Source organism: Trichoplusia ni, chromosome 5 (assembly GCF_003590095.1).
Source record: "Trichoplusia ni isolate ovarian cell line Hi5 chromosome 5, tn1, whole genome shotgun sequence".
NCBI classification, from domain to species: Eukaryota; Metazoa; Arthropoda; class Insecta; order Lepidoptera; family Noctuidae; genus Trichoplusia; species Trichoplusia ni.
This window is the reverse complement of record NC_039482.1, coordinates 18,103,594-18,127,911: the sequence shown is the minus strand read 5'-3', so window position 1 is coordinate 18,127,911 and position 24,318 is coordinate 18,103,594. Positions and strand designations below refer to the sequence as shown.

Here is a 24,318-nt window from a genome sequence, read left to right as displayed (position 1 = left end):
AGTATATCTGAAAAAAAAAAACAAATTCAATGAATCGAATCAGCAAATCGGACACCATGTTTGAAACAGCTGTTTAAATTACATGTGTATGGGCACTTAACTTGATAACTTCATAGCTTCTCTATTCACAAACTCGTTAATTAACGTACTGTGTACCTAAAATAATGAACTTTATGCAGGACGTCAGCAAATACAAACGTTGACAGTCAAAGTTACAGAGAGTACACAGCTTCAACTAATGTTTGTGTGTTTGTTCGTTTGTCTCGTCTTTGAAACGCGAGTATTTAATGTAATCAGTCTATCATATGAGGTCTTGTTTTTAGGATGGGTAAGCAGAAGTATGACGTAGGGATTTTTAAGTAATAAGATGTTTTAACTAAAAACGATGGTTTTTTTCACTCGATAATTTCAAGGTTTTCTCGATTTATCTTAAACCTTTTAACCAGTAAACAAAATTAAAAAAAAAATAGTGTCAATCTCATTTTTTCAGTTTTAAAGTATACTCTGTGTATATTCGGGTACTTTAAATACAGGTTGAGAGAAGATTTAAAATATTACACAACCAGACAACCCAAGTAAACATAAATTCTATTTAGTTACTCTAAATCACGACCACAAAACATGCACTTAGATCAAGTCACACAACCTCAAGCAGCCACCAAAATAAACTTTAAAATCAAAGGTTCCTCACCTCACAAAGATTGCTAGATGTACCAAAAAGGTTTTGATCACAACCTTCAGAGGTTTCACAACTGACTTCTGGTGCGAACAGTGAGAAACACAAGAAACTCTAGAACCTATTTTTCAAGGTTGGGAAAAGCCGTCATAGGTCTCTAGACAATTGTACACTAACATGAGATTGTAACGATTGAAGATTATTCAAACAGCGTTCTGGTGTGTTGTTTCATATCCCGCAGCAAAGTCACTTAGAAAAGCAGTGAAGGGTGCTGTCAATTGTACATCGATATTCAAAAAGTGCTATTTAGTAGCTTAATTTTAATCAATGGTTTTTAATTTAGAAAGTAACGTGTATTGGTCTTATTTTGTTAAAGCGTGATAGAAAAATATATCTTTTAATCACTCTCACTATATTGGTCTCCGTTATATGTATGTTCGACCTGTCGCAGTCACGTAGAAATCAAAACCAAAATCATTTTTTTTTTATTTAAAGTATTCCATTTTTCAAGCACTTTCAAAACGTTACAATAATGACTCTAGGTGCACGGTTCCAAAATGACTTTCTTATGGAGAAGAACCGGTAAGAAACTTCATGCTCGAGGCACCAAAAAACCCGGCTAAAATACCGAAATGCAAAAACAAAAAAACAAAGTTAAAAAAAGGTAAAATTATACACTCAACGTACTGGAGCGGCGCATACCTCATGAAATATTTCGAATTGTGAATATTTAACATTCCCGAGTAACTTATTAAGTTTTCACGGTGTAATGGGTTACTTAATAAGTCGAGAGTGGAATAATATTTTCTAATTCGTGTCTGTTTATGTTGATGAGATATGATGCTGTTGAGTGACTTAGCATTTGTTTTTAATGTTGGGGGATAAATGAGGTATTGCTGACGGAATAAGGTGTCTCTGTTATTTATGTGGTGCGAGGAGGGTAATATTTGAAAAAAATAAAATATATAGACACGGGTTTTTGTTTTATATTCAGTACTTGAACAAGTAAATTCTGACCAAAAGCTTTAATCCCGGTTAAGTTAAGGTTTAACCAGTTAAGTGTGCTACAGATAAAAAAATCAGTAGGGTTACAAATAAATTACTTAGACAGCGTGACTAGTAAATACAGCTTGACATAAATCACTCATTCAACAAATTTATGACAGTAAAAAAGGTTACTTAATATCGGCTTCTATTTTTAGTACAAAATACAGAATTTGTAAAAATTTCAACGATTTGCCATCACGGTTCATGAGATGGTGTTGGCAGACTGACGTACAAACGGACAGACGGTGATACCTCAAGAGGATTCTGTTTTGCTTATGGAACCCTATCAAAGAAACTCCATTAAATGTTTTATTCTTGTTTTGGATGTAACTTTTAATGGAAGCCTTCGAAAATCATATAGAACTTGTTTATTCTCAAGAAAGCTTACTTTATACTTATGAAGAAGCAAAATTTCAACAATGTAATTAATTATATATTGGGTTTTTGAAAGGTTTGGCGAGATGTTTGCATCAAAGAAGTATCTCACAAACATGTTAAGACAGGTTATTTTTATGACAAGAGAAAAGAGAAATACCCGAAAATTAAATTGGAGTTATAGCTTGATATCATAGGGCAAATTAATTTTTAAATGAGCCCATTTTTATACCCAATATTGCGATTACCACATTAATTATGCAAAATAGTACATATGTACCTATACCTCTTTTAGTTTTTATTACGAGTAAGATTAAGTACCTATACGCAGTACTTACCTACATTAAACAAAAGCGGAAAATAAAATATTTAGAAACTAATCTAATAGATTTCCAGATTCGAACAATAAAAAAACAAATGCAACTTACACACTATGAACGAAAACCATTAAAAATATTAAAAGCAAAGCAAGCATAAACTTCACGATTTTAACTTATAGCCAGCCAGCGTTTCTCGAAAATTCTGTTTCAAAACAGGAATTTTAATAAAAATTTCTTCGTGACAAATTGTTGTCGACAGCTTAGATACTCACTGTTTTAACAATGATTTTGATGATGATGATTTGAAGATGAAAAACATTTCGTTAGTTTTCATGATAATCATGACCTTGCTTAACAAAAATGTTTAAAACTGGATGTCTTTATTTTTTGTTTGGAGAAGTAGTGTAAACGCTTTGAAGGCAAGAAGTTTTTACATCGATAGCTAATACGATTGTCTTGGAATCTATTGTGTATATGTTATGTGCATATAGGTAGTTAAAAAGTGTACTTGTCTTTACCTACACATTGAAATAATAATACAAAAATGGTTAAAACATTCAATATTGATTTTTCCTTCAGTTTTCCTCGTCATATTGCTGAGAATCTATATATATAAAAATGAAATGCTGTTCGTTAGTCTCACTAAAACTCGAAAACGGCTGAACCGATTTGGTTTTTTTTAGTCTTGAAGTATTCGTAGAAGTCCAGGGAAGGTTTAAACGGTGAGAAAATTCGAAAATAATGCGGAAAAGGCGAAAAAATTACAAATTTAATTTACTAAGGTAAAGGCACCATATTTCGATATTGTAAAAAAAACGGTCTTATCAAAGCAAGGTCTTATTTAATTAATAATTTAGCTGTTTTTTTAATAATTCATTTAAACACACAAATAGTCTTACAATTAATGATGGCTTTAGTATATGTAGGTTTTCTAATAATCGCTCAGTTTAAGGCTAGCAACTACTTGAATGCATGTTTCATACTAAATTTGCTAAATAGTGTTTAAGATGATAGTTTTATATTGTGTGAGTTTTTGTTTAGTTCAAAATATTATGAGGTTTATATTTTTTATCGAAAACACTTAACTCTTGAGTATTTCTTCACGAATTGAGGAGAGAATTAAGTTTTTAAATACCGAGCCTTTTTAAATACTAAGACTGATTTAAAATCCAAAGACAATAAAGAGATTTGCCTTTCTCCTTTCCTAAATATTTTTATACTCAGAATTAGAAACAAAATGCATTGGAATTAGAATGTTTAAATCGGAATAAGGTGCCTCAGACTTCTTTACATTTTACACTATTTAACATTTTTTATCTTTTATACAGTCAATCTGTGAGTATATTTTAAATTAAGATAAATAACACTTCTAATAAAAATTGCCAATTCTACAGACAGGTATATTAAACACTCAATTTATGTTCTTTTAAGTTATAATGAAAACACCGCGGAATTAGGTGCCTTTACCTTACTTTCCTGTCAAACATTTGACATATTTTGATGTCTGTCATAGTTTGAAAAGTAAATTAAAAGAAGTCTTTATTATTTTATATATTGTCATAAAACCTACGTAGTAGCCAGCGGACCAGTCACTTACATTTTACTTGATCAGGTAACTTCGCAATAAAACTATAACCATGACTAAAAAAAGGTAAATCTTTCCCAACGTTTCAAAGGAGCTAAACTATGGAGGATCATAAGGTCCCAAGAATCTATCGAAGAGCGTCAGGAGAGAGTTGATGCTGTCGAGAACATCAGGCTGCAACTCGCTCCGTACGTCGTTACGCATCTGCTTCTAGATCTCTAGAGGCAAGTGCAGAACATGTGCGACAGTCCGCTGATCGTGAACGTGACGTTTACTGATAGAAAATTATGCTTGAGTTCTCAGCGAATTTGCATATCTACTAATAAGTCTTTTGAAACAAGTGATGACCGTGATGGTCAACAGTTTGACCGAGATAAACATAAATTGTACCGAACACTCACACACTAAAATATTCATAATCAATTAGAAAATCAGAAAGAAAGAATAACTGGAGAACGGCATTAAGAGACAGAAAAAGAGCGCAACGAACATTTGAATTCTGATCGCCTTCGACATTCTTTGAACAATGTCGAAATCATCTGACATAACGTATCGGATGTGTCTCAAAATGTTGCCGCAAGGCATGGCGGCCTTTCTTAGGTTGATAAGGAACGGAGTGCATTTTCCTATACTCCTATGATTGACTGCGCTACAGATTCCGACATCAGATATGGTTCGGTATATATTATGAAGGTGTTAAATGGCAAAAAGAAACAAACGGTATGTTCTTCTCAGTTGGGAAAGTACGTATTGAAATATTAAAAAATCCTTCAGAAATATTAAGACTGCTAAGCGGTGACCATTCACATTCCATCTTTTTGTGCAACAGATTTAAGAAGGCCGATTTATGCTGACATTGAATGGGCAAGCTTAAGTTTACCACCTTATTGGTCATGATTGCCTAAAAATTAACCAAAAGTTTTACAAATATATTTCGTATCGAATTATCATGGCCATAAACAACACGAGAAAATGACCCACTGGCTCATATTTCTGACCGGCAGAAGCACGCGATCGGTGAGTAAAGGATTAAAACACGGTACTCTACCATCATCTTGAGGACTTGCTTCCACGTCCCCACGCTATTAGACGACTTTGTTTGGGTATATACAGTGTGTATGAAAAACCCTGTCCAATCTTTGAAGGAAAAGTGACTTGCCAGAGGTGTAAAAAAAAAATAACATGACTTTATTTTAGTAAAAGAATTTTCGAAATCGGTTCAGCATATGTTGAGATTATCCCCCAATGTCACAGACTCACAAATTTTACCTCTTTATGATATTATTTAAAAAACATTCCTTAAGTTAAATTTTTCCTATATGCACGCACATAACCTACACATACCTTTATTATAAAGCTGAAGAGTTTGTCACGCTTGAACGCCCTAATCTCAGAAACTTCTGAGCGATATGAAAAAATATTTCAATGTTAGTCCATTAACTCAGGAAGGGAATAGGATATTCATCTACTATCAATCTATGATTAATAGGAGCAGATCAGTAATGAAATATGTTACAACTAAGGGCAGAAACGCAAAAAACTAATCCGATTTTAAGAAAATCCTAAGTTATATTTTCTAACCACGTGGACGAAGTCGCGGGTAACAGCTAGTGTATTATAAAAAAATATCAGTCCACGACAAAATTAGTTATTTATTCTGTCATAAAAAAAATCTGTCAAAATTTGTTACTATAGTGGCAACAAACACTAATAATTTATTCAAATTTCAACTATAAGGCTTATAAAGATTCAAGAGACACTGATTTTTGACAGACGAACAGAAAGCGCAAGTTTAGTAATAAGATTTCGTTTAACCCTTAGTCCGGAATCTTAAAAACAAAACAGAGTAGATTTTTGTATTAAAATCCAAGGTCTACAGACGTAATAACATTTTAAAATTCACAGCCTTCGGTCACGGCGACTGGACTAATGTAATTGTGCCTTAACAAGATTTTCTCACGAAAAAATACATTAAAATTATTATCCTCCATTTTTAACTTCTTTTTCGAGTTTCTTAGGAAATGAAATGGTATCTTTTATACTGATTTCTGTTTTAGGGAAGTATCTGTTTTGCTATTGTGAGGCACACAAAGTATAAAACATTGCATATCCAAAATATATTTTTCTCTATTGATTTTAATTACGAAACCATTCAGCATCCTCCTTATGCGAGGCTCATAAGGAGGAGGCTCATCCTCCCCATCCGACTATGTTGGGGTCTGCTCCCAGCCTAACCCCTGTTTCACAAGGAGCGACTGCCTGTCTGACCTTCTCAACCCAGTTACCTGGGCAACATTATGCACCTTAGTTAGACTCGTTGTCAGACTTTCAAGCTTCTGACTACCTGTGACAAATATGTGTGAATAACAGTCATTACCTACAATTTAACGTCCCTTCAGGAACACAGAGGAACTCGTTTTGTCTTAGATAGATAGAGACTGTATCAAGAGTTGCTTAACATGTGATTGATCATCTTTAGCTCAGCCAATATCACATAAAATGCAAATAAAAAGAGCATTATCAACTCTAAACTTATCACCTAAATATACTTTAAAATTTAAACGCTACAAACCTTAAACTATTTGAAAACTTTATATGAAGCAGAAGGCTCTGCATTATAGATAGCAAGTTCGTAAGTTAAACTTCACAACTATGTGAGATAAAGTTGTTGAGGTTTGGCGGCGCGGGCCAGCTTGCAGGTTCCTTACCAAAACCGAGTTGTGTGAATATGATAAAGGTTTTTGTTAAATACGTGTTTTGAATGTTTTTGGAAAGGGTTTTGTGAAATAATGTAAATGTTAGTTTTTTAAATTGTTTTTTTTTGCGGAGTTTGGAGCCTATTTCAAATATATTCTAACCAGTTGTGGATGCTACGATACTTGTATGAAAATTTGTTTCTCAATTCAAGGTAACCTACTAGTCCATTTTTTCCTTTAAAACGACTCCAGCATTAAGAAATATAATCCTTGTGCCTGGGGGGAGGAGTTCGCAAACATTCAATACACATGCACACACACCAAAACTCAGGACAAGCATTTGTGGATCACACAACTGCATAAAGTACACACTTATTTTGATATTGTATTTGTTGCGCCGTTTCTTCTCTCACAGCAAAAGCATTTGGAAAGCGGTGAAGTGTGGGCGAAACTGGGTACTGTCCAAGGTAACTTGACCTTCAAAAAGTACTACTTAATAGCCTAATTTGAATAAGTAACTTTTAATTTTGATTTTGTAGCAGTTGTAGAAACGAGATAGCACTCTACATCGCTAATAGCGTTGTCTCTCTTCCACAACGACAGCAGTATAGCTATAAAACGTGCTTGTATACCCGTACATTGTATCTCTCAGTCACTCCTTACAAATGATCTTATTACGTCAATTTGTGAGGGCCGAGTATAATTCCATTTATTGCCTGTATCATTCTCTGTGTAATATTTTTACGGTAGGATAGTTTTGGGGCCCATATATCAAGTGGTTGGCAAGAAACATGTTGTAGAAATTACGTGTTGTGCAAATTAACGTTAGAAATGATTTAGTTGAATATAAGTATATTGTCACCACATTAAAAAATGTTTAAAACATGTTTCATGCAAATAAACACATCTTTATCTTTATCTTTAAGTTTAAAATGATTAACATTTACTTTTGGGCCTCAGTTACGAATAGATTTAGACTGTAAAGCGAAGTTAAAATGTACCTAAAAGTAAAGCCGTATATTGCCCATCTGTGTGTTCGTCACCAGGACGTAAACTAGACAGTCCATGTTAGCTAGACAGTTTAATTTCTTACAAATGATGTATTGTTGAGACCCCTATAACAACAAATACTAAAAAATAAGATCGCCTATTTATACAAATGGCTTATTTGTAGAATCGCGATTCCGATTCAAATTTGATTGTTTTTTTTTCAGCTTAAATTTTCAGCGTATTAATAGATTTAACATACACATATACATTTAAAATGAATACCGGTTTATATTGGGCAAGGTTACATTCATCTTTCCAAATAGGACAGGCTTGCTCCAACACATGACGTTTCAAACAATTTTGATAACGTCGTACCCTTAACAACTGCTTTACACAATACAATAACAACGTCCTTTTTATAACAGAACTCGTCAGAAATGCATTACTACGTGATAATATTCGCTAAAGAGTTCCACACGTTGCCGTTTACGTAACACTCGAATGCAGCTTAAATGTTATTGTGACAGCTTGCTTTTTACCTGCGTTTTGTATATTCCAGTTGAATGTTTAACCTTTTTGCTTTCATAATGTTTGTGATATTTGTATTATGATAAGGTTATTTTTAGCTTTGCAAAGGTTGTTTGTGCTGTAAAAAGAAGTATTATAGGGATGACGACAATTTTTTTTTGCAGTGTCCGTCTTGTAGTTTTTTTGTATAATAATGGATACGTATTTTTTAATTTGTCCCGCAAACATAAATTGTCCAAATTACAGTGAATGAAACTTACGCGTGACGTCACGATTGTGTATAAATTTTACCATATCGTTACGTCACGAGCCCCCTCTCCTAAACTTTAAAACAGTTAATCTTTGTCTATTCTAGTTTTACTGAAAAAGGAAAAAATACGTGTCTAATACTTTTCAATTATCTAACTGAGGGACTAATGAGATTTTTTCTTTTTATACCCAGTCGTCATCCCTATTATGGCTGCGGAAGCGAGTTTCAGCGGCTTGATTATGTTTTTCTTACTTAGTCATATAACAACTTTAAGGAGTGTTGATAGACAGTTTTTACTGAGTTTCTCAGTAAAAACTGCCAATCTGACCTACCTCGTGTCTCGATGTAGATAAAAATCATTAGTCCCCTTGATTATGAGTATGTGTAAGCCACACTTCTTCTGACCCAGAAAAAAAGTCAAGGAATTGTCAGGAGTCGACAACATTTTTTAAAAGGGGTATAAAAAATAATGTGACATGAGAATTTGAATGAATGCATGATGAATTTTCAGTAATTTCACAAAGGAATTTCGAGTACATTTTCCCAACACTCATGCTAAAAACGGCCATTATTTCACGATTACAGCACAATAACGGTTAATCTGACAGGCAACAGAAACCAGTCTGACCTATCTTGTTACCGATCAATTAGCGATTCGAAATTATATCCCAACGAATGTGAATCAGGAGTTATGGAACAATCTGTTAATACAATATGAAACTCGCTTCAAATATATTTAGGCTGATAATGAGAGAATATGAAGGTTTAATAGGATTTAGGTACAGACATTTTAAGGGTTTCGCACCCCAAAGGGAATAAAAGAAACCCTAATACAAAAGTACCGCTGTCCGTCTGACACCAAACTGTATCTCATAAACCGCTGAGGAGTTGAAATTTTCAGAGGTTTTTGTTGTTGCTATAACAAAGTTAAATCAAGGTAAAGCAACGTTTAGTAAGGTCATAAAGTTAATGAGTGATCTTCTTGTTTTGCAAAAAAAAGTATCAATTGTCAGTATGTACGGAGCCCTCAAATCGAGAGATCGATTCACATTTTAACATTAACAAACTAACATATATATGACTCATATGGTTTAGCTCAATACGCGTCACAGTCCACTTTGGGCAACGCATACGCCGTTGATCCCTGTAGGTCACCGTATTGCATCGCACAGACCAAACGCGGGAGACGTAACACGGTGGTTCAGGTTTAGGCAATAAGAGTCTGACCATACTCAACTCCTCCCCAAAGAAGAGTGGAATCCATGACTATTATCACGCTTTACCCAAAAATAGCCTTAAGTAAGTAGTTACTTAAATTTCCAGCCGTCTTAAACACACCAATTACTCATAAAGGTCATTAAACTACCATATTTTAACAACACCCGAACTTTACCTTAAACTCATACGTTCACGTCAACATAACTGAGTAACACAACATTTATTATTTAGAGAAATTTCCGAAATATTTCTTTGGAACGATTATAGCAGCAATAATAAGTTGGGGCCATTACTCAGCCTACCCAACGATCCATGCTACCTTCATGCGATTGATACGGTAACTACAATTTTATAGCCAACAGCCAAAATACAGTTAAAGTTTAGAAGCTCTGCTCTGTTTCTGATATGAGTAAGATTGAGCTTCTTAATAACTAGCTAAGATCGAAACTGTTGAGAACTGGAAAAAATGAAAACGAAAGGTTGAGCTCGATAAAAAACTCACAAAATTCATAAAAAAAGTTATTGTTTTATTTATTTTTCGGAATAGAGTTTTTGATCGGAGTGATAAGTGACTATAACCCTACCGAGGTTGGAGTACGAGTGTCAGACTTGCAATGATTAAAATTATCTTTTGTGTCCTAACACTTGTCGAAGGTCGCAACGACTTGACTCCTGGCCGTTCTGTCCTTTGATCCTTATAAAAGTGTGTTCATGAATATTATGTTTTATTTTTTATTCGCAGATAATACTTCGTAAAGGAAGTGTTGATTTTCTGCTTCATAACTTCACAGTGAACAATATTTTGCGAAATAAAAGCCATAATAGTTACCCGCGGCCCGCTTTTGGATTCACCGTTTTCGGTGAACGTAAGAAATTGGTTTTATTGTCGTTTTTGTGAATTGCTTGTAAGCTTACTTTTTGTGGGATTAGATGTAATAGGATGACAATAAGCCATGTATGTGTGTTGATGGATTTTTTTTTCATTATTATATTCTACGGAATTTGTTTGATAGAATATTTTTAGGCTACGATGACTGTGCATGTCGATAAAACGAATTAATCACGTGACAGGTGAACATGGAAAACGGAGAATATAAAAATAGAGCAACTTTAGTATGTAAACTTTCATTAAAGTCTAATTCAAGGTACACAAAATCCAATATTAATATCAAACTATGTATGTCTATCAAATAAGTCACGTAAACTAAGTGTTACGGTTTTCGTCTACCCTTTATTCAATATTCGATAAATTCAATTAAGAGCCTTTTGTTTCAAAGGTAACATTCTCACGTTCTATTTTCTTTATAAAGGTTATGAACAAAACAGCAAACCCTTTGACTTTCATATTTGTAAACGATACGCCATTTTTGTGAAACGTGTCTATATCTATAACAATGTCATGTCTGGAACTAAAATCATGGAACATACACAAAAAGATGGAAGTGTCCCTTCAGTGCTGTAGTACTGTTTCCAAGACTTGAAGAATAAAGACAAATTACATTTCTTCTGCCTTCTTCTTTTCTGTTTGACTCCTGGGTTTTAAAAATGACATCTGTAAGTTTATTTTTTAGAAGTCATTTAATACAAATGTAAAGTCCGTTACTTGGCGAAAACAATTATCATTCTAATACATTTTAAGTTTTTTCCTCTTTAGGATAGTAGGTGAATCTGAGATTGAGGAAATAAAGGCACAGATTCAAAAACATGAAAAAAATCTACACTGACCAGTGCCAAAAACTTACAAGTGATGGTAAAGATTCTCAAGGTCCTTTTGTCAGCCTTGCCGACGCGTCATCAGATAAGAAAATAAGACTTCACATGTCATCAACACCACGACAATACATCGAAACGATTTCATCACCGTCAGCGCTTAAAGAAGTGCAATTTGTGAACAACTTCTTGAATACATCGAAACGATTTCATCACCGTCAGCGCTTAAAGAAATGCAATTTATAAACAATCTTGAAACCGAACCGACTTGTCAACTGCAATGACACTTCTTCCTATTTATTTATGCTCTTTCCTCGTACTCGCATTACGTTTCATGTTTAAGAGCCATCTATAAAATGTTGTGATACACAGAAATGAGTTATTTTAGAGTTCCCTACTAAAGTGTTGTGTTTTAGAGATCATGTTCCTCGTGAATTTAAGCGAAAATCGTAAAATCAAATTTATGAACATACATGAAGCTAGATTTTATGTTCTATTACAAGTGCTAGTTTTTTTATAGTTTTCTTCTATCATCTTTTTTACACGTTAGAATTTTTTGTTAAAGGAAATAGTTCCAGCTATATTCCGGCATTTTCATTAGCAAAATTTTCATTAGTCTTAAACTAAAGTGTCGTATACTAAATTGAAAATTTAAATGGTTTTTCAGCTAGCAATCAATACTTGAAACCACTTTGAAAAAACTCTTTGACAGTAAGAGTTCCGTCAAAGAAAGAGGAACAGACAGATATAGACAACAAATCCATTGGATGACGAATACCTATGAGGGTGGGTTACTAAGGTAGGGCACTCACAAATTTGTTGTTCGAAACAAATTTTCTTTTATTTTTACCGTTGCTATACTTGATCTTGTTTTTTGCTAAATCACCAACAAAAATATGTAATCCATGAAAATTTCAACTTTCTAATTTATATCAGCCTGGTGAGAGACGTGCCGTTCTCTTTAAATATATACGGAACCTTACAAAAACTATCTTTATATTGTATTCCAAGTCTATAATATCCTCAAAATGTATTCTTCCCCAAAATATAAGCTTATTTGTTTGAAGTAGATAATATTGAATATTTTTTTATCGAAGTTTTGTAATATAGGCGCTGTGGACATCCTTCAATCTTTAATCAATACTTATCTTATGTTAAACGAATTTCTGGAAAGTTCTGGAAGCCCCTTGCTTTATCTAGATCACTTTGTTATTATATTTTATAGCTTCGGTAAACATTATTTTGATAAATTTTCTTGTTGAGTATTTCTTTTATATTAAAATTTGATATTACTTTTTAATATTTTTTCTTAATACAGTTTTTTTAGTAAAATTAATGTTATATTTTTCAATATTAGGTATTGTTTACGTTTAATATTGAAATAAGTTTACCCATACACACATATTCAATTTTAATTTGACTGGCCTGTTAGTCTAGTCGGTAGTGAGCCTGACTGCCTATAGTGGTGATCATGGGTTCGATTCCCACGAAGGACCAGTTTTTGTGTGATGGAAAATTCCATTTTTACGTTTGGGTACGAAACACTAAGATTTTTTTATAGTTACATACTGTCGTGAGGATTTTCGCAAGATTACAATCCTACCACCAAGCCGAGTCAGCACATGATGTAGTTCTCCGGATAGATAACAACTAGTTCAGTTACCCCGTTAAATACCTGTGAATTAACCATAGCATCTTTTAACCTACAATTTGTATCATATTCAACACTAAGACTTACTTAAATACCTCTAAGTACCGTATTGATTCAACTATCAGAAACGTAAAAAAAACTATATACCACTAGTAAAAGCTAAGCATTTTCGGATATAATCACCTCTTTCATATGCCTAAAAAACGAACCTCCTTTTCCAACGCTACATTTATAGCAACACAGTTTTCAACGTAGTAAAACCTACTTTGTTCTAAAATATATCTCAAAGCGTACAATGGCATAGTTACCCTGACTATCGATCGGTCAGTCTCAAGCAGTTACCAGTTATAACTGTCTCGTATGTAAGAGTTATTCATTTTAACTACTGCTTTAATTAGTAGAACCATTTTATAGTGAAACCACTATAAGACTTGGCTTATTTAAAGTACTTTTTTTGCATCACTTAGTCTTGAGCAAAGTTAATTCAAAAGTTGTTATTTATTTTATCTCGGAAACAGAAAAAGAAAGCCATACATTGATCTTAAAGCTTGTGACGTCACTTACCAGTACGCTTTTTACTAGCAAGTGATGCTACTACAAAAATACGTTTTCAATCTTTTCGAAAATCTGTCTAACGGACTAAACAGAGTAAAATTATCAGATTTAGGTAAGTCAAATAACCTATTTAACGCACATTGTGTTGGTCTGTACAAGCACCTTAAATGGGTTAACATGCAATTCTATTTCAAAACCTTGTCTGCGCAAAATCCTTTTCTATTCCTTTCACTAATACCATCGCCTTAGCGCTGTTTCTATGCGACAATTAGCACGTACAAATATACAAAGGAGGTTGTAAACCTGTTATATGGATGTAGGACTTAGGACGAATGTTATTAGTGTTTCTCTTGTAATATATTATACACGATTCTCCGTACTAATTAGTTCTTGAGAAAAATGACCCAATTCATCGTTGTCTGGCGAAGTCTTGCGCGAGATTAATATTTAACTTAGAAGCTTTGGTAAGAGTTTTGTACGGTTTCATATAATGTTTGGTACCCGTATTCGAAGTATTCCACGGTTGGGCAATGTCTCTCTCTTTTTAGAGAAAGAGATGTTTTGATCACCATGTGCTTCAATGAGCAGATTTTTTTAATTCTCCTTCGAGTAGATCGACTTAAAAGAAGATTTTTTAGTAATTGATACCTTAAGTTATACTATTAAGTTAAGAACTTCTTAATGCCATGTTAAAATGGGTTAGGTGGTTGACAACAGCTGCTAAGGACAGTGACCGCTGGACAAAGGTCACCACATAATTAGAGCCAGTGGATGGATGGCGCCGTCATGGTGTGCCTAGGAAACGGTGGCAGGATGATTTTAAAACTTAAGGCCTTGGCTGATCCCAGGCAATTCAGCATAAAGAATAGTTGGAAGATTTGGGGGAGGTAAGGGACAGAGTAGGCTAGACATTAAAAAAACTGATAGTTATAAAGCAGAATTTACTACAAAGACATTTACTAGTCCAGGCACAAATCTTCTTTAATTAGTTCAACAAGAAAGTATTGAAGACCAATTTCAAAATGAACGCTATGATAAAAGTAACATAAAGATATACTCCTGTCTTTGTCATTATCAAGTAGAATGACAGAGAGAGAACATAAATACAAAAATCACCCTAACTTTTCCGTAACTTAATTACTACTATCTAGACAGCCTCCTTAGGGACAAAGTCGTGAAGTTATTCATACATAACCTCAAAACGGCTTAACCTTTGACCCGACCTTCATTTACCAAAACTCTCTGAAAGTTCACATCACTCGAGTAATCAAAGCAATTATAAAATCAAACGTTAACATTCTTTACATACTAATCATATTTTAACTATAAAATTAAACATTGAATCAAATATTTTAAAATATTCCATTTCTATTTCAAAGAACTAATAAATTATTTGTTGAAATAGTGCGGGCAAAATCGTGTGAATTGGCTGACATTGCTGCTTATGTTGGGTCACTTTTGATACCCTTGCAAAGCGAAAGCAGCAATGTACTGGAATCGTCACATAAAGATTCCTTACATCCCGTCATCTTAATCCATCTTAGAACCTGAGATCCATTTTGAACCATTATAAGTACTCAAAAGATAACATAATATTGACCTTTGAAGTCTTTTGACATTTATAAAAATTGACACCCACCATATAAATGTGGGGATGAAAGGGCAAGGTGTCAAGCTGGTAAACTGAGTGAGAGCGGGATAGTGTGAAAGAGAAGGGTAAATGGGAGTAATGGCGGAAGACGATAAGAGAGAAGACGCATGAACAATTAAATAAACTGTTTTATAATTGATTTTACGAAAATAAAAGAAGCTAAAACACTATTAAGACGTTTGATTTCGCACATAAATGTCCTTGAAAACTGCTGCTCATCACTATCATGAGATACAACCTGATGACAGACAGACAGCAGTTTTAGAAATACTGTTTCGTTTTTACCATTTGTGTACAGAACACTAAAAAGTGTCTCCATTAATGCATCATAAGGGTGTCTTTATGCTTGCAACATTGTTTGCTAATAACTCCTATGAGACAAGTCTTAAGTCTACGCAGTCATATTCTATGAAATTATTTAAACTTCTGACCCACTTTGCCGCCAAGATTCTCTATATTTTCCCTGGCATAGAATTCTTTGACCACAGTTTAGTAAAAGATTTGATCTAGAAGGAATTTGTAAAGATACAGTTTGCTCTCTCAAAAAGAAAAAAGATATATCAAGGGAGTTATCGTAGAATCCTTGTAGTGTTCTACAAAAGTAGGTCAGATGGAATCCTGTCAGTTTTCTTTGAATCTTGATATATTTTTGTTTTGGTAATAAATGGTACGAAAATTGTGGGACTAGTACAAGATTTTTTATGATATCTGCCACAAAACGTTACGAAACGTTAATGGAAAGCTGATTTTGTGTACTAGCTAATGAAATGATTTAATTTTCTACGAAAATTAAATATCTAAAAATTTTAAGATCCCTAAAACTAAAACTTATTACAAAAATTTCTTATCGTTTAGTGCAACTCATACAATATAATACAAATACATACAGTCAGGAAGCCGAAATTTGGCCAAAATATTGTTTTTTCAAAATTTAAAATACAATTGAAACCAACTTATATTGAAATACTCTGTACAAATCAAAACGAAAAAATCAAACCAGATAAATCCCAAGAAAAAATACAGTACTTTCCCTTCCACATAAACAAAGATTGGTGTAAGACCGGAATTCAGTCTGGACCTTAAGCCGTTTGTCCCCTTATAACGAATGGGAACACAAGATCGGTTCTCGCGGGTATCGTAAGGGGACACAAAGAGACAGTTGCCACGAGACCTATTGGATCAAGATGGTGCCTATTTCTTTCACTTGAACCTTTTGTTGAGAGGCAAGGGTTAAAGTGGCCTATGGGTTTTGTGGTTAATGCTTGTTGTTTGGTTTGTGTTAACTTTTTGTTCTGGTTAACTATTGGCGACAAAATATTATGTTACAGGTAGTTATATATTATATATTTAATTAAAATAAAAACAATATTTTGACGAGTTGAAAATTCGTATTTTTTAAAATTTGGTCAACGAGTGGAATATTCGTGGTTTTCTTTTTTGCAATTCGGTAAAAACCTTTGAACAATTTGAATCTTGGGAAATCCTATATACTAATCAAAAAGACGTGTAGCCTAGATTGAAAAAAGAGTTATCGAGCAAAAAATTATTTAATCTCAAATACAAAATCCGATATATTTTCTCTATTATTTAAAAAATCTTTTCATATGACATCTACATATCGATTTCTAATTGATATTCTAGATAACGCAAATCACTCATCCACTTACAAACATAAACCGAATACAAACATCCAGTCCAGACAAAAGCTGAAATGGTAGACCTGACTGACTATTATTAGCAATGCATCAGGTTGTGGTCGGCAAGCGGTTTACCAGATATAGTATCTTGTATCAGCGATACACCAGCCTGACGAAATTTGTGTACTTTGTTACGAATGGGTTGATTGCGGTTAAGTGGGACTTACAACTGATAAAATGACAACGAAAACGTTGCAGTTCAGTAAAGGAATATTTGATGTGATTTGAAATACCATCCACTAGGTTAAAAAAACGTAAAAAAAAATGTGTGCTGTGTGGATAATCCTTGTAAGAATACAGTGACGCTATGCAAATAAGGTTTTCATTTCAACGTTGTGCAGTAATACAGCTTTCATACTTATTACTGTCACATGGATTAAAGACATTTGTTTTCAGGTGAGAAATCATCAAATTAATGACTATTCCCTCTTTGGGTTGGGTGCTAGAGAATGACAGACTTACTGACTAAATCCTGACGCAAGGGAAACATTGATCACAGATTAAAGCCTAAAAATGCTGGTAGTTAATTTACGCAACTTATATAAACACTCGTATTTAATATTATTATGTGTGACTGTCTTTAGCACCACGTATGAATCTTTATGTTCCATTGAAAAGTAAATTAAATCTTACAAAAACTGAAAATCATGTAACATAACATTAACTACAATTTATATCGCATCTCGTAATAGAATTTTGATCTCACCGTCACTAGGTTTCAAGCCGTAGCTGACAAATGAAGGATCAAAATCAGCATTTTGCAGTTTAAAATCCTCTCGATGACGAATTATTAAACGTAAAGTACGTTAGTGTTAAACGAATGAAATACGGAACTGAGCTGAATTTCAAAGTAAGCCTTTGGAAGCCATGTTTAATTCTAATACAAGATCGACAAATATTTTTCTCTGACAGGATCAATATCGATGCATCCGTTATTGTTGATTACGTATTGATTATTTTTGTAGTAAACTCTTTTATATAAAACAATACTTTATTACAATCGCCCGCATATAAAAAAAAATCTTACACATAGGAACGTCCTTAAGTAAAAATAAAACAGACATTTAATAACTTCGCTAATCGTATCAACAATCTAAGCCCAAAATAATCTGATCTTGCAATAACAAGGTAGGGTTGTACCCAATTTCCTGGTTCCAATAAAAATTCTCTCATTCGTAGATTCATTTTGAAATTCCAATAACTGGGGAATTACGGACTTTATTACGAACAGCCCTAAGTTCTAGCATCGACCTTGACATTGCTACGCCAAAAGAATAAAAATACAATTTAGCAAAAAGTGCGAGAGAGACGTAGATTTTCTCGGAAACCTAATTAGGGGCTAATTCGGAGAATAATAGGATAAACAACGTTTTAAATAAAATGTACGATGTTTTATAATGTAATTAGGATTTTATGAAATATTATTTTATTTTATACACTGTTAAAACTTGCGAGATAAACGTTTATGTAAGAGATACAGGCATTTTTAATATTCAACATTAAGCTTTCTGATTTTAAATTACCACAACTAAGATCTCACGATTTGTAAGAGTCAGATAGACTTAGCTAAGCAATTATACAGGCTAGGACCAAAATTGATAATAAACAAAAAAAGTCAGTCACATAAAGTAAGTTGAAGTCTTGTGTCACTTGTTTCTTTGTGTAATTTCTAATGCTTGTAATCATTTTAGACAATGTGACATTTTACAACTGTGGTATGCGTATGTTTTTATACTATACTAGCTGACCCAGCAAACGCCGAATATATTTTTATCTAGTTGTATGTATTTTTAATGCCACATTATAAAAAAAAAATCGTCCAAAAAATTAAATATTTTTTTAGTGCGAGCAACCCTTACCACTTAGGGGTATGAAAGATAGATGTTGTTCTATTCTCAGACCTACCCAATATGTATACAAAATTTCATAAAAATCGCCCGAGTACGGTAACTAACATCGTGATACGGGAATTTTATATATTAGAAGAGATATGTATGTATATCATCAATAATATATTTCATAACCCAATGGACAAGGTATAACTGAAAACTGTATCTGATTAATAATCAACCGAAACATACTTCAAATAAAATTTGTAACAACGTACTTGACAACTCAAGTCTCCTCGACTTCAATTCCCTTTTCGAATTTTATTTATCGCTCAACAAAAGTAGTTCCTTCTTTAAAATTCTAGAAACAAGAAGGCAACGTTTTACAGCAGCATTTAGGAGTCCTATAGCGCTATAGCCTCCTTGACTGAACGTCAGGCGAATAGTAATGTCGTCTTACGTAAAGTTAAGGCGCGTTCACAAAGACCTTATTGTCCAGAACTGACTGTGACACGATATGAATGTGATACGTTACTCATCTATGTTAAAAACGCGATTTTTTTTTAAGTATGGTTGTATACATAGTTGTTACTCTTTAGCAGTTAAACGGCTCGATCAATTTTAATGCAATTTTTATAAAGTTAGATGTTACCCCGAGTTACAAATAGCATAGCATCAGCATTTTCGTCACCAGGATGTACCGCGGATCACGGTTAGTTTGGTATGTATGCAAAAGTGTAAACGAAAACGTGACTTTGTAGCTATAATCGGCAGCTGTCTAATATGTTCGATATGAACGCGGCCTTAGTGAACACAGCTGCTATTGTGTCAAATTCCGAAAATGTATAAGGTTTATTTGAGATATTAGAACTCCTTTGAGGTAAAGAAGTGATAGCTCAAATTTTGTCTGTATTTCGCTTGATTATAGGGCTTTGTAAAATTTGAATCCTATTTTTATGTAGGCCAGATTTACGCTTCCATTTTTGCCAGTCCTGATTATAAGACTGTATCTTTCAGGGAATGTAAACGACACCATTTTTTTTTTCAAATTTATAATTTGGGTCTCTAGAAAATAAAGATAGGACGAAGTGCTCAGTATCAAAAACATTGCACAATCAGGTTTATACAAAAAAATATTAATAATAAAAAAGCCTTAGATCACTAAACTTTTTCTCAAAATCAAGAATATCCTGTTTCCTCACGTTTAATTTAATTCTGTCAAAAAAAATAAAAATGCATATAAATAAATTAATTTATATTCAGTTCCCAAAACCACAGTTGCAAACTACATTTCTGGTTGAACTACCAATATTAATCAGGCGCGTCTGCAGTCCAAACTCCAAACGAAATGACGCTATTAATGGTAAAATATTCATTGGATGTCATCATGTGTAATCGCCAGTAAAAATATTCGGACACTGAAAGATTATACATATGACTGTTTGGGTTAAGCGTATCTCCGACTTTAGTCTTATATACAAACTATTTGCTGATTTTCTGTATTTAGATAGTACAATGAAAGATCGAAGAAAAAAATGTTTTTTCTTCACTGCTCTAAGATTAATAGATACTGCATCATGCATTGAGTCCGCTGTTCGAACTTTTTTTGTGTAATGTAATGTGTGTATCAGTGGAAACTTTTAATTGGCTTTAGTTTTGCTATAAGCTTGTTCAATCTTTGTTATTAGCTGTAAGTTTTCCTAATATAATAAAATAAATGAATAAATAAATAAAGTAATGTCATCAACTCATTTATAAAATGGTAATTTTTGATCTTAAAATTTTTACTTCTTATTTTTTTTTTCAACTAAGTGATTTCTTAGGTTTACGCGAATGTAAGACATTGAAATGAAACTACTTTAAAAAGAAGTTTAATTTTTTGATCTAATTCCAATTCTTACCTACTAGAATGTCACTTTTTCAAACACTGTCTACGCTACTAATACTGCAGTTATCACAAGAAAAGTCGGTACTATGGCTAACCGTATTGATCTATTCATAAACACTTTCACTCATGCTAATACTCTTAATAACCTACACTTCGGAGCATAAATTATTTCTTTCGAAAGTACCTTCCCAAAAATGATGTAGTCCTTAATATTACACGTTGACATAAAACCCTCTCCTGGTTTACAGGATAAGTGTTTAGGAAGTAGGAAGGGGTGATGAATTACAAGTCATCAGTGTTTCGCGGTCGGGTACTCAGAGACCCCAAAAAGTTTCAAAGCAGGACGATAGCTATTGTGAAAACGAGATGGCGCTCTACATTATTTGTAGCGACGTCTCTTCTACAATATCATTAGTTTGCGGTCGAGTACTTTACTTGATAGGTACAGCTTGTGATAAGTCGCGCCATCTAGCGACAAGTTATTAGGTCGATTACGATATACCGTTATAATACTTGTGTACTTTTTTCGTGATGATAAAAGAGCTTGTTTTTAAATGTTTATTTCGTCAAAATGGCAAAATGCCTGGTACATGAGTACATATTAATTCTGTATGGTATTAAATTTATCTTCCCTGACAATTTCCTACTCCTCCTATTCGCTGCTTCTGATTAATTAAGTTGGAGCTACCAAGACAGTTAATCGATTCCATGGGACTCATCGTGATTAAGACTATCGGTAGAATTTGATATTAATCTTAGTAGTCTTTGGCGTGCAAGAGCTATTATGATGGGTAGGTATGGATGGTAGCTATGTACTTTTGTTTTTAAAGAAATAATAAACAATATTTTTACACAAAAACAAAATAGTACTTGACAAGGGCGTATGATTGAGTTGTACATAGTGTCATGGTTTAAAGTCGTTACTTCTAAACTAGGCAAGAAGTATCTTAGAAGCCGAATTTCCTGAAGATTTCATTTTCATACAACAGTTCAAATATTATCGACGTACAAGTGCATACATTGAAATTGTAAAAAAACTTTTATTTAAAACAAGAGTCACGGAATTTTGGGCCATCTACTAGCTGCGGTCTAGCGGAGAAAAGGAGTTACAAGTTTTTAGAATCATAACACATCTTTGGATATGTTTAAAAAAAGCAATGCAATACTTCCTTACACTATAATAGTTCGTCAACACAAACCGCAAATAAAACGATTATTTACAAGGAAAACTGCAAGCAAATAGCATATACAAACACATAACACTGATTTCTAACATAGTACTCCGAAACTGCCACCCTTTTCTTGGAGGAAAAACGGCAAAACGTCCCCGGACACAATTAAATACATAATACTAGCTTGTAACTGTCTTATTGCAAGGCAAAGGCATTAACTTCTCATACAGAGAAGGAACACGCGTGATTACAAACCCCGCTTACTATGAAGGTTTTATACCAACTATTAAAAGTAACGATGTTTCCTTTCGTTTATTCTTGTGCATTATATTTAGACTACGGTCCGTATAATCTGATACTCTATTCTTTTAAATTTGGTTGCATTTATTGTGTAATATTCGCTGTATGATAACGGCAATGCCAAAGCACGTATATTTTTACACTGCCACATACTCACGAGTAGGCTTTATGATATAACTGTTACTATTATATTATATCGTAGTGTTAAAAATATTCAGAATTTAGTACGAGAAAAGAATGTCCAGAATTGCCTGAACCAGCTTACATTAGCAATCAGGGAAGGTTTTCGCTTGTTTTTTTCTGATCTATATAGTTTCCTTAAAGAATGAGTTTTGTTTTAGCGGACTGACAAGGTCTCCATTGTTTTTTTCATTCACGGAAAAGTTCGTGGGAAGAGACCTCGTCTTTTCTAAGGTTTACACGAAGAGTCAGGTCCGACATGCGGAGTCCGTGTTGAGAATTATTATATTATTAATATACCCAAACCCCATAACTATTTCTACGTACAGATTATGTAGAACAGAGTTTACAAGTGGTATTTATAGGATTAATATAAATAAAAGAACATCCCTCAACCAAGCAACATTTCAACATCGTAATCCCAAAAAGTATCGACATATTGTTATCTTAAACATCTACGCACTCCCTAAGGAATATATCCTAAAGAATAAAACAAGATGAAAGAGAAACATTCATGTATTGTTAAAAATAATACACAATGTATAACAAGGATTCGGATATGAAACGATTCTTAATAATATCTTATGGGTACGAAGATATTGTACAAAAGCTTTGAGAAAGTAGAGTGCGTTATATTCAAGAAATTAATGATATATGGTCATATATGTGCAGAGGTAGAAAAGTGGGGATTGAAGAGGAAAAACCATGAGATGATGGCGAAGGAATTAGCCGAATTAGCAGGATATCGCAGTATTGTATGCTTTGGACTAAAAATAGTTAAGATAGCAAATACTTAACGCTTTTCTGGTAATATGACTTGGACAGCTGTTTTAATGTTTAATTTGAAGTGAAGATATTTTTTTGATAAAGTTAAATTGCATTGTAATTTAAAGTACTCGTAGGTGTATCTCCCACATTACAAGTTTTCGGTTTTGAATTTCAATATAATTATTTGTATTAAAAAGTACTCGAAATGATTTCAGACGGTGACAAAAGTTATTACGAGAAACAAATTTGAATATTCATATATCATTAATTAAAGTAGTATAAAAGTAAAAATAATAACAATGGTTATTATTTCTTTAAATCGAATGCCGAAATTAATTACTTCAATCCCGTATGATTTATGACACATTAAATATAAAAATCGGTTTTATTACGCACACAGTCGGTGAATTCCGATTAATGTATTCCGAAAAATGTTATAGGCTCATAAAACTTCACGAAATATCCGTAATGATGCGAAAGGTAATAAGTTTTTATATGGCAATTTTTTTAACTGGCACTGGAAAGTGCCCTCTCATCTCATATTAATTAAAAACACAACTAACCTGCAAAATGAAAAGGTCATCGTTTGTTGTTTCTGCAAATTGGACAGCGGCGGCCAACGATCATAATAATTAGACCCAAGTGTACACTCACACTTGTTAAACACACATTAACACTAAAATACACTCTACATATTCCTAAAATGTACACAAAATCCACTTCAGTAGTTTACTATCCTAGGAAAAGTTTGACCACGTTTGTGATTAGATCGTAGCGCGTGGCATGTTCCGCTACGTCGTAGCGTTCGGGGCGGCCGGCGTAGCACGACTGATGCTACGGCTACGTCGAGCTACAGACGGCGCAAGTCCGTAGTTAGGCTGAGTATACAAAAAGTTAATATTCTGATATCGGAAGAAAAGTTATTTGAGACAGTTTTGTTTAATCGGTATTAACTGGTTTTCTTTTTAGAGTTATGTTCAAAAGTCTTGAGTAGTGTGATGAATTTTGACGCAGGATCTTATGATGTTTACCTTATTATGGACGAAGCGGTCCTAAGCTAACAAGGGGTCTGTGTTGCGCTACACGTTTAGACGCCATACGTACTAACCCTGTTGTTCATAATACTGTTTTATATTATAAACTTTAGAGAATTAAATGAACGGGGTCAGAAAAAAATGTTTAATGTACCTCCAGTTTTGAACACAGCTGAAAGCATTATGTAATTCATTTTA

General features: G+C 33.5%; 1 protein-coding gene across 1 annotated transcript in view; it reads right to left on the bottom strand.

The window, feature by feature from the left end:
- Positions 1-23,969, bottom strand: part of LOC113493822 (hemicentin-2-like) — a 127,982-nt gene extending 104,013 nt beyond the window's left edge. The window contains exon 1 of the mRNA XM_026871848.1: positions 23,650-23,969. The gene's annotated coding sequence lies outside the window, so the exon portion shown is untranslated. The remainder of the gene's footprint in view (positions 1-23,649) is intronic.
- Between the last annotated feature and the right edge of the window lie 349 nt (positions 23,970-24,318).